The sequence below is a fragment of the Olea europaea genome, chromosome 12 (assembly GCF_002742605.1).
Source record: "Olea europaea var. sylvestris chromosome 12, O_europaea_v1, whole genome shotgun sequence".
In the NCBI taxonomy this organism is placed as follows: Eukaryota; Viridiplantae; Streptophyta; class Magnoliopsida; order Lamiales; family Oleaceae; genus Olea; species Olea europaea.
Genome location: NC_036248.1, coordinates 17,275,622 through 17,288,199, shown reverse-complemented (window position 1 = coordinate 17,288,199; position 12,578 = coordinate 17,275,622). Strand labels below are relative to the sequence as shown.

At 36.6% G+C, this 12,578-nt stretch overlaps 1 pseudogene; it reads left to right on the top strand.

Moving 5' to 3' along the window:
- Positions 1–1,676: 1,676 nt before the first annotated feature.
- On the top strand, positions 1,677–5,019 carry LOC111405924 (annotated as a pseudogene).
- The last annotated feature ends 7,559 nt before the right edge of the window (positions 5,020–12,578 follow it).

The window sequence follows — 12,578 nt, the reverse complement described above, 5'->3', positions numbered from 1 at the left end:
CCCAAGGAAGGTCAATTTATATCAAATTTTATTCAATAAGTCCCGAAGTTGATGGAAGGATATACTATCTTGCTGAACATATTATCACAATTGGATATGTTGGCCGAGATTTTCAGATTGAAGTTGGCCGAAATAATAAACCTTTGCCTAAAATCAATAAATCATGGATAAAATCCAGGAGAGTTTTGGGGATGAAAGTTCTTTACAACATTGCAAAGAATTTATATGATAAAAAATCCAGATGCTTGTGCCAATATGAAGGATGGACACTCCTTACAAATAATGGAAAAGAAAAATTTACCATTCTGAAAGAATATATCCAGAAATTTGATACTCATCAAATTAGTGGAAGTCCAAAAACAATCCAAGAATCATGCAGATTGAGGAAATGCCCCACATGTAGACAAAATTGAAAGATTGATGAATGGAAAAGAACCTACCACTACCAAAACATCTAGCCAGCTGCATATGAAGACAAAGATGGAAAAGCAATAATAGAAAAGCATCTAGCCAGCTACATATGGAGCCAAAGATGAAAAGGCAATAATAGAAGAAAAGATGACCCTTTGATGAAAAAGCAAAAAATGCATGTGAAAATGTCGATCCCAGGAGGAAAAAAAATAGAGAGGCATGTGAGCCTTTTCAAAATTATGATGTATACAATGATGTAATAGATCAATAATAGCAAGTTTGAGTCATGTATAAATAGAGGTCTTTGGAGAAAGAATGGGGCATCTCGAGTTAGAAACCATTCTCTTTCCTTAAGCTTTCTTCAAAATCAGTTTTTCTGGAAACCTCTTGTATACAATAGAAATTTTGTATAAATCATTATAGAAATAAAATCCCAATCTTTTGATATCAGAAAAATATGAGTTTCTAAACTTCCTATCCCATAGATTCTTGATAGATTGAAGAAGATAATCTCTTTCTTACTTTAACAAAGAGAGAATTTTCTTTACTTAAGATCTTTACTCTTAATTCTAAGAAAAGATACAGTGAGGGCAGAAGCTGAAATAGCAGAATTCCCATTGAGGTAAAAGGCCGTTTGAGGGAACAGTTTGCAGATTCAGAGCCTGAAGGTCACTCGATTCTAAGAATACAGATTTAAGATCAAAAGTAGGGTGAAATTATTGTCTTTGTTAAATTTAGAAAGAATTCTTCTAATATCTTGAAAGAATCGTAGGGATTATTACTTTTCATAATTGCAAAAAACGTATCTAACATGTTATTATTATTCATAAAGTTTGCAAGGAATTATCTGAATAATGCCAGGTTATACAATTAAAGGATTAGATAATCTGTTAGAAAAACTATTAAGAAAAATAAGAAATATTTTTGCTCAACTAGAGATTATGGATTTTTCATCTAAGGAATATGATAATCTTAGTGAATTACATGGCAATTATATTACAGATTATGCTAATTTATTAGATCAAAGGATGAAACTATATATTAAAACCCGAAATGAGAGAAATAGAGGAATTTTAGAACTATTCCAATAAATTAAGGATATCTTGTGCAAAACATGACAAATCATTTCATTAAGGGTATTATAGACATTTTACCAAAAATGAATAGTGGCAGGTCATTTAGAAAAATCTCCCAGCTGTCAAAATAAATGGCTATACAGTTCCCAATTTCATTTATTGCCACCTTTATTCTCTCTCTCTAGAATTCTCATGCCTATGCAGAGAAAAATCTTCAGCAGCCTCATTTGGACCCAAGGGAGAGAGGTTCTCAAGTCAAAAGCTTCATCAATTTTTTGGCCTGTACATTTTCCTTTTTCTGAATAAGTGTCCAGTTCTTTTGTTGCATGCTCTTAAGCAAAAATGGGAAATAGAAAATCTTGATTTCAGGTGGTTTTTTGTGTTTTTCCTTTTTTTGTTTTTTCAAGAGATGGGTATGTTAAAGTTCTATCTAATCGTAATCTTTGTTGGGTTTTCTGTGCAAGCTGTGGTTCTAAACTCGCAGAACTTGACTTGCAACCCGAATGATTTGAAAGCATTGGAGGGTTTCGTCAGTAGGCTGGAGTTAGGTATTGAAGGATGGGACTTCAACTCATCTTCATCTAATTGCTGTAATTGGGTAGGAATCACTTGCAATTCTTCTTCATCTAGTGGTGTTAATGATTCCTTCAATTCTGGTAGGGTTGTTAAATTGGAGCTTGGGAAAAAAAAGCTTCGTGGAAGCATCCATGAATCTTTAGGCAATTTGGAGCAACTGAAAACCCTTAATCTCTCGCACAATTTCCTCAAAGGGTTTATTCCTCTTTCACTGTTACATTTGCCAAAGTTAGAAATCTTGGACTTGGCCTACAATGAAATCGATGGCCTGTTTCCAAATAGCATAAACCTTCCTTCAATCAGAGTTCTAAACATTTCTGAGAATGCGATTCAGGGTCCAGTTCCTGTGGGCATTTGTAGCAACTCAACCCGGCTTTCGGTTTTGAATTTGGGATTCAATAACTTGAGTGGAAATCTGCCTCCTGGAATAGGGAATTGTACTTCATTGGAGGATCTCTGCCTTAGTTCCAATTTACTCTCTGGTGGTTTACCTGAAAATCTGTTTTGGCTGCCAAAATTAGCAAATTTGTCTCTTCAGGAGAATCGATTTTCTGGACAGCTTAGTGGCCTATTTGGTAACCTCTCTAATCTTGTTCGCGTGGATATATCTTTAAATGGGGTTTCAGGAAATTTGCCAGATGTTTTTCATAGATTTGGAAAGTTGAATTATTTTTCAGCTGAGTCCAATAGTTTCACTGGTAAAATACCACAAACATTGGCAAATTCCCCTACTATCGCGTCACTTAGTTTGAGAAATAATTCCTTGAGCGATATGATTGAGCTTAATTGTTCGGCAATGACTAGTCTTGTTTCGCTTGATTTGTCTACCAATCGGTTCAGTGGGAAGATTCCCGATAACTTATCTTCCTGCCCACGACTAAAGACTTTAAATTTTGCGAAGTTCAACTTCGCTGGGCAAATCCCAGAAAGCTTCAAGAATTTTCAGAGTCTTTCTCACCTTCCCTCTCAAACTCCAGTATTTCCAATCTTACAGCTGCTCTTGAAATTTTACAGCATTGTAGAAAATTGACCACTCTGGTTCTTTCTTTGAATTTTCGAGATGAAGCAATGCCAACTTTTTCTAGGCTACAGTTTACTAGGCTCGAGGCTCTTCTTATTGCCAACTACAGACTGACGGGTACAATTCCTCAGTGGTTGAGTGGGTGTACGAATTTGCGACTGCTGGATTTGTCCTGGAACCGTATAGAGGGTACAATTCCACCTTGGTTCGGCAATTTCCAATTTATGTTCTACTTAGATTTATCAAACAACTCTTTTACGGGGGAGATTCCAAAAGAACTTACTAGACTACAGAGCCTCATCTCTGGCAATTTCTCATTGAAGGATCCATCCGTGGATTTCCCATTTTTCCTGAAAAAGAACGTCAGCCATGAAGCTTTATCGTATAGACAAATTTTAAGCTTTCCTCCTACTTTGGAACTTGGTAATAACATTTTCACCGGACCAATTTGGCCAGAGTTTGGCAATCTGAAAGGATTACATATTTTGGATCTGAAGTGCAACAATTTGTCGGGGTCCATCCCCAGTGAACTTTCCCGCATGACAAACTTAGAAACTTTAGATTTATCCCATAACAGTCTGAATGGGACGATACCTCTTTCTTTAGTTAACCTCAGCTTTTTGTCCGAGTTCAGTGTTGCTTATAATAAACTGCGTGGAGCAATTCCTACTGGAGGCCAGTTCCTTACCTTTTCAAACTCAAGCTTTGAAGGGAACCCAGATCTCTGTGGTGAGAATGGTACTTGATGGTGACATTTTTCCAATATCCCCGATCAATTATCCCGAGGACTAGTTTCGATAAAGTTGTAAATTCATATGTGATGTCCTCGAGCATGTTCATCCTCGGGACACTGTGCCCGACCACAGCTCCATGCTGCTTCGCGTATTGCAACCATATGACCTCGGGCATAGTCCTCGAGAATGTGCTCTCCCTCGCTACTGACGATTGTTAACCCTTTAGAATTCCAACGCAATTAGGAATCTTAACTCCCAGAAGAATCCTATCTCACGTATAATTCTGGAATTCAACCAACTCCTCAACCATTCAGGACTCCAACAGATGATGACATCCAGCTAGTTGAGTCCAATTAGGAGAATGTCACTTGCCACTAGAAATACAGAACCTTGAACCATTATTCAGGTACGTTTTACATTGTTCTTCAGCACATAGCCTCACGCATATATTTCCCTTTCTGACTTAAGCATCGGAGGGGCGACGAGAACACACCTCGTTGCCTTTGTTTCAGGTATCGAAAGATCACGTTCGTGCTCCTCACCAGTCATCAAGCTCGGAAAATCAGCAGGTACGATTTTTGGTAGCATCAGTACTTATCCTCGTCCCAATGGCAATCAAGTACCTGATCTATCAGCGAACAGATCAGGAATACCAAAAGGCACTATTATTGCAATGGCTATCGGAATTGGACTCGGAACTGTTTTTATTGTTTACTCTTGTGTCCTCGATCATTATGTGTGCAAGTAGTCAAAAAGTTATTGATAATGAATGGCCAATGGACATGTGCAAACCGAAAAGCAGACGTGATTCGGTCTCTTGGGTGATTCGAATGAAAAACGAAAAGAGGGAAACCGAAGTGTTTGATCCATTTATTTATAACAAAGAAAATGCTGATGAAATGTTATGGGTTCTCGAGATTGCCTGCCTTTGCTTAAGTGAGTCCCAAAGATAAGGCCTTCTACAGAGCAGTTTGTTTCTTTGCCTGATTCTGTATCTAGCATTTCGTCAGAAAGTGGAAATTTGTTATCTTTCTGCTAAGCAATGATTTTTAATTTATACTTTCGTAATGAAATTTCCCAATCCTTCTTATTTGGCAGATGTCTAGTGTATATACTTTTATGCATTAATTCAAATGTAAACATGAAGAGATAGAGATAGTACTCTTGACCCCCTGCAATAATACAAGCATCACTTCATGTATCCTATATGTTTTCTTGATGGAGAATATGTTGTTTGTTATTACATGCAAGTTAAATTCTTAAAATTTGAGGTCTTACATTAGCCAATTTGCATTACAAAGGGTAGGAAGTTGAAATTTCACCCATTTTTCTATTCTCAAATTCATTTGAGAAATTTGTGTTAACTTAGTCCGATAGTCAAGACTTAGGTTGGCCGGACACAACTCCACAAGTGTGGTGTGTTGTAGAATGACTTGCCAAGTCTCCTCAGTGGTTATCCTTTTTTTAGAATAATAGAATTTGGCTTGGTGGTGGCCCCATGGATTATTATAGATCTCGTGTTTTTTTTCCTCTAACTGATTTGACTTGATATAGAAGTGTGAACTGTACTATATCATGTTAGATATATTAGTTTTATTTTAGAGAAAATTTCATAACTAAGAAATTAATTATGGCACATTTCAAAAACAAGAAAACAAGTTTCAAATTTATAAAATCAGATTTTTATTAAAAATTATTTATAATTTAATCAGTTAATTAATTATTTTATTAATTAAATATATTTAGGTCACGAATCTATACAATTTGGTCACAAATTAACAATATAATTAGTTACTTATTATTTTTTGGTCACAAATCAAAAATTTTATGTCACAAATTTTTTTACGTTCACAATTCAAAAATTTTGTAAGTCACAGTTTTTTCGTTGGTCACAAATTAAAAAATTAATTAGTCACGGATTAATTTTTAGTCACGACTTATCATATTATTGGTCACAACTTATTTTTCGGTCACAAATTAAAGAATTTATAGGTCACAGAATATTTTTGGGTCACAAATCCAAAAATTTTATAGATCACATATTTGTTCGAGGTTACAAATCAAAATTTTGTAAATTACAGATCACATCATTGATCACAAATTCAAAAAATTATAGGTCACATAATATTTTTGGATCACGAATCTAAAAATTTTATAGGTCACTGATTTGTTCGAGTTCACAAATCAAAATTTTATAAGTCACAGATCATATTATTGATCACAAATTCAAAAAATTATAGTTCGCAGAATATTTTTGGGTTACGAATCCAAAAATTTTATAGGTCACAGATTTGTTCGAGGTCACAAATCAAAGAATTTATAGGTCACAGAATATTTTTGGGTCACGAATCCAAAAATTTTATAGGTCACAGATTTGTTCGAGGTCACAAATCAAAGAATTTATAGGTCACAGAATATTTTTGGGTCACGAATCCAAAAATTTTATAGATCATAGACTTGTTCGAGGTCACAAATCAAAATTTTGTAAGTCACAAATCATATCATTGATCACAAATTCAAAAAATTATAGATCACAGAATATTTTTCGATCACGAATCAAAATTATAGGTCATAGCACCGCATACACCACCACTCTATAGCCACCACCACTGCACCACCACCATCAACACTTATGACCACCATCTCACTGCTGCCTCCAGAACCACCACCACCACCACCGTCGTCATCAGAACCACCACCACTTCCCGATAGTTGGTCGTAAAACCCCCGAGGTCACAAACACTTTCATACCACACCACCACCACAACCGCAACAACCACCACCATGCCACTGCTACCGAATGCTCAAACTATCATCAACAAAAAAACACCCTAAAAACCACCTCCACCACCAACCAAAAAAACCACCTAAACCAAAGATCCAAAACCACCACCACCATCGCCTCAGTTATCATCAATCTAATAATTACCAACAGAAAACACACCTAAATCCTAAGTAAATGAGAGAATGAAGAAACCACCTAGTTACCCCAAAAACAGTGTCTCAACAACCCAGTTCATTGTCGGAAAACATACCTAAACCCTTAGCGCCACCACCTCGCACCACAGCTAATGTCACAACCATCACCAACCAAATACCAAATTCTAAAAACTAAAAGTCAGATCCAAACATCAAAACCCTAAAACATTCTTCCACACACAAAGTTCCCTAGTAGCAGCCATCATCCCTTCCATCGGCAAAGCAACGTCATTCCTTCCACCAACAAAGCAACGACATGGCACAGTCGCATCTTCACCGTTTGTAGCATGGTTCATTGTCATTGCGCAACGATGATGGTGATGGGTTTTGAGCGGTGCAATTCCCAACCTCGTTTGTCTGCCTTCGTCGCTTCAAATTGTGGTGGTGGTTTTTGCTGTTGCTGGTTGTGGTGGCGGCGACGGAGACAATCATGACAATCATGTTGGCGGCAGTGGCGGCAACGATAGAGAGGAGATGTAGAGAAAGAACGGGTTTGGGGAAAATGATTTGGGATGGATTGGGGGGGTAAGGGTTGGTTTATAAATTAAATTATTAATATAAAAAAAATCTGATTTTTGAAATATCAAACTTTCAATCTGATTTTAGAATGTTGAATACTTAAAGTAAGGTTTGGTGTAATTTCCACTTTATTTTATCTCAAGGGTAGATTAGTCATTTTTCTTACATTACTACTTGAAGCCTTATTTTCTTGTATTTTCATTTCATTCGAATAATCAATAAACCCTAGCCTCTTTTTTAGCTTTTCTCTCTATATTTCTATATTGTTAGTTTAACATGGTATCAGAGCCGCCATCTTATGAAATTTGTTATTAAAGAATTTTATATCTCATCCATCTGAAAATCATGTCATTTCTTGAATGAAAATCATCTGAAAATTGTTTGTTTGGAGTATCATGTTTTATTTCATATTCGATTTTTGGGAAGAGATGGTGAATTTTATTTTATTTTTCTGTGCACACATTTGAATTTGGACGCTGTCGCACCGAGTTGGGAAATTGGAATCTGCCGCACGAGTTGGAAATTGGGATAATTATTTTGGTTGGATAATTTCAAAGTTGAAATTTCGCTTCAGAATCTGGTATTTCATTAAATTGGTTGGATAATTACAAAGTTAAGAATTGCTTTGAATTGGAATATGTGCACAAGGATTTTGGATTTGGACATTGATTAAGATTTTGGTTTATTTAATTCTCGTTTGATTTTGGTTTGATTTCACATCTCAATATTGTGTATTTTTCATATTGGTTTATTTCGCAATGGCTGGAAGTCGGGATGATTCTCTCCAATCTATTAGTGTGCAATTAAATGGGAAGAATTATGCTTTTGGAGGTATGTGATGAGAAAATTTTTGAAGGGCAAAAAGATGTGGGGTTATATTTTGGGCACTTCTGTTAAACCAAAAAATGATAAGGTCGTTAATTATGTGGAGTTGGTAGATAATTGGGAATCTGATAATTGGAAGATTATTACTTGGATTAATAATTCTGTTGTCTAGTCAATAGGCACACAATTGGCTAAGTATAATACTGCTAAGGATGTTTGGGAGCACTTATCTAGACTGTACACGCAGTCTAATTTTGCAAAACAGTATCAGTTAGAGATGGATATTTGCGCTCTTCGACAGAAAAGTATAAGTATTCCAAAATCTTATTCTGCTATGACAGATTTATGGGATCAATTGGCACTCAAAGAATCTGCAGAATTACAAGCATTTGAACCTTATATCGCCCGACGGGAAGAACAACAACTGGTTCAATTTTTGATGGCTTTACGTGATGATTTTGAGGGACTTCGTGGGACAATCTTGCATCGCAGTCCTCTTCCTTCTTTTGACTCTGTGGTTAATGAATTGTTGGTTGAGGAGATAGGCCTTAAATCTCACACAGATAAGGGGACTGTTCCATCATCTAGTACTCCATCTGTATTCGCAGCACCTCAGAGGTCACGTATCAATAATCAAAGTAGATCGCCTTCAAATATTAGACATGATGAATGTCGTTTCTGCAAGCATAAAGGTCACTGGAAGGGACAATGTCCTCTATTGTTAAATAGAGCTACACAACAGCAACCTCAACAACGACAGCAACAACATCGACCCCAACAACAATATCAACAACAAGTTCTTCCTCCATGGAAATTTGGAAACCAACCACCTCAACCTAACACTGTAGTTGCTGCACCATCAGTAGATCCACTAATGTTTGAGTAATTTCAGAAGTTTCTGGCATCACAGTCAAATGCAACACCTCCACATGCAATGTCTGCCTCTTCTATAGGTTTATCATATACTAGTTTTTTAGGTATATCATCCTCTTTATGGGTCTTAGATTCTGGGGCTTCCCATCATATGTCACCTAATTTATCATCGCTTGTTTCATTATCTCCTAAGTCTTTTGAGTCAGTCGTTACTGCTGATGGTACACCTATGCCTATAGCTAGTGTTGGTTCCATTGATACGCATTGTTTATCTCTCAATAAAGTCTACCATATTCCTAGCCTAACCTTGAATCTTGTTTCTGTTAGCCAATTATGTGAATTTGGATATTTAGTTTCTTTTTCTTCTTCTACTTGTTACGTGCAAGATCCGTAGTCTCAGAAGCTGATTGGGATCGACCATAGGCAAGGGGACTCTATGTTTTGGATAAGCTTAAAGTACCAGAAATTGCAGCTTCTATTGTTGATTTGTCATCTTTTCGTTTGAGTCATTTATCTTCTATCTTTTATTTATGGCATTCTCGTCTTGGTCATGTTTTAGCATCCTGTTTAAAGTTCTTAGTTTTGACAGGAGCATTAGGAAATTTGAAAGCAGATGATATTTCTGATTGTAGTGGATGCAAATTAGCAAAATTTTCCGCGTTACCTTTCAATAAAAGTATTTCTATTTATGTTGCCCCATTTGATCTTGTTCATTCTGATGTATGGGGACCTTCCCCTGTTACCACTACAGGGGGTTCACAATATTATGTTTCATTTATTGATGATTATACTCGTTACCATTGGGTTTTTCTTATGAAACACCGCTCTGATTTCTTTAGAATTTTCAGCACATTTAGAGCACTTGTGAAAACTCAACACTCTGATATTATCAATTGCTTTCGATGTGATTTGGATGGAGAATATACTTCTAATGCCTTTTCTGATTTGCTTGCTTCTGATGGAACCATTCACCAACGCGCTTGTACAGATACTCCCGAACAAAATGGTGTTGCCGAAAGGAAACATAGACATCTTGTTGAGACAGCCCGCTCTCTTTTACTCTCTACTTCTACCCCTAGTGAATTCTGGGGACAAGCAATTCTTACTGTTACTTATTTGATTAATAAGATCCCAACCTCACATAATTTAGGCTTATCTCCTTTTGAGAAGTTGTATGGACATGCTCCTGATTATTCTTGCTTACGTGTCTTTGGTTCTACCTGTTTTGTCCTTCGACCTCATGTCGAGCGTAGTAAATTATCCTCTAGATCTGTTATATGTGTCTTTTTAGGTTATGGTGCATGGCAAAAAGGATATAGTTGTTTTGATCCAGTTAGTAAAAAATTATATGTTTCTCGTCATGTCATTTTCCTTGAACATATACCTTTCTTTACTATTCCTGCTAGTTCTCATAATATGATTAAGTCTGATCTCATTCACATTCATCCATTTGCTGTTGATACTGAAATTGTCCCACATCTTGTTCCAAACACATCTACTCACACTTCAGATCATGACTCTTGCACGGTTCCCATTGATAGTTCTACAGATACTGGTACTCTGGCTCCCAATACTTTAGTTGTTCCCTTTCCTCCTATGGCTACCCAATTACTTCCTGAGACTAGGGGTCTTCCTCCTCGTTATCCTACGCGTACTCGTAAGTCCTCTCAATTACCAGACTTTGCTTACTCTTGTTACTCTAGTTCTTTCATTTATGTCTTAGCTTCAGTTCATCGCCTTTGTCCTATAGAGAGGCAGTTTGTGATCTACTTTGGCAGGAAGCTATGGCTGAGGAACTTACTTCTCTACATCAGACACATACTTGGGATTTAGTATCTCTACCACCAGGAAAAAGAGCAATTGGTTCTCGTTGGGTCTATAAGATCAAAACCAAGTCAGATGGATCCATTGAAAGATATAAAACTCGATTAGTTGTAAAGGGATATTCTCAGGAGTATGGTATGGATTATGAGGAGACTTTTGCACCTGTTGCAAAGATGACTACTGTTCGCACCTTTATTGTAGTTGCTTCTGTTCGTCGATGGAGTATATCTCAGATGGATGTTAAAAATGCATTCCTGAATGGAGATCTACGGGAATATCCCCCTCCTGGTGTTTCTCATCAACCTGGTGAAGTTTGCAAACTTTGAAAAGCTCTCTACGGTCTCAAATAGACACCTCGAGCTTGGTTTGAGAAGTTCTCCACTGTGATTACTTCACTTGGTTTCCATCCTAGCCATCATGATTTAGCTTTATTTTATAGATGTACAGCTGTCGATCGTGTTTTACTTTCTTTATATGTTGACGACACGATTATTACCGGTGATGATATTGACGGCATTGCAGCACTAAAGTTAGAGTTAGCTCTTTGCTTTGCAATGAAAGATTTGGGTCCACTTTGTTACTTTCTAGGTATTGAAGTTGCATCTTCTCCGATATGTTATCTTCTTTCTCAGTCCAAGTACATAGCAGATATATTTGAGGATGCTCATCTTACGGATAATAAGACTGTTGATACACCTCTTGAGCTTAATGCTCGATATGCTTCTTCTGATGGCCCTCCATTATCTGATCCTAGTTTATATCGTATTGTTGTTGGTAGCTTGGTTTATCTCACCATCACTCGTCCAGATATTGCACATGCAGTTCACATAGTTAGTCAGTTCGTTACTTCGCCCACTACAGTTCATTGGGCTGCCGATCTTCACATTTTGAGGTATCTTCGTGGCACTCAATTTCAAAGCCTGTTTCTTTCATCTACTTCATCACTAGAATTGCGAGCATATTCTGATGCATATTGGGCTAGTAATCCTATGGATCGTCGATCTACCACTGGCTTTTGTATCTTTCTTGGAGATTCTCTTATCTCTTAGAAGAGCAAAAAGCAAGATATTGTTTCTAGATCTTCTACATAAGCTGAGTATCGTGCTATGGCTTCCACTACTTGTGAGATAGTTTGGTTACGTTGGTTGCTTGCAGATATGGGTGTACTTCTTGGCCAACCTACTCCATTGTATTGTGACAATAAGAGTGCAATTCAAATTGTGCGCAATTCGGTATTCCATGAGAGAACCAAACATATTGAGATTGATTGTCATGTTATTCAACATCATCATCAGCTTAGCACTATCACATTACCTTTTGTTCCTTCCACCATGCAGATTGCTGACGTATTTACAAAGTCACACTCTCTTTCAAGATTTCGTTTTTTGTTTAGCAAACTCTCAATGCTTCTTGCACAAGCATCATGAGTTTGAGGGGAGATGTTAAATATATTAGTTTTATTTTATCTCAAGGGTAGATTAGTCATTTTTCTTATATTACTACTTAAAGCATTATTTTCTTGTATTTTCATTTCATTCGAACAATCAATAAACCCTAGCCTCCTTTTTATTTTCTCTCTTTATATTTCTATATTGTTGGTTTAACATATCATTCTAGAGATGAGTCGTGGCAATACTTTTTACACATGTCAATATTGAACGTTACAATTGTCTAAAGTGTGGACTTATTATACAAAATTTGTAAGGTAGCTGATGTTCTTGCAGTAAAAGTCTCGATCAG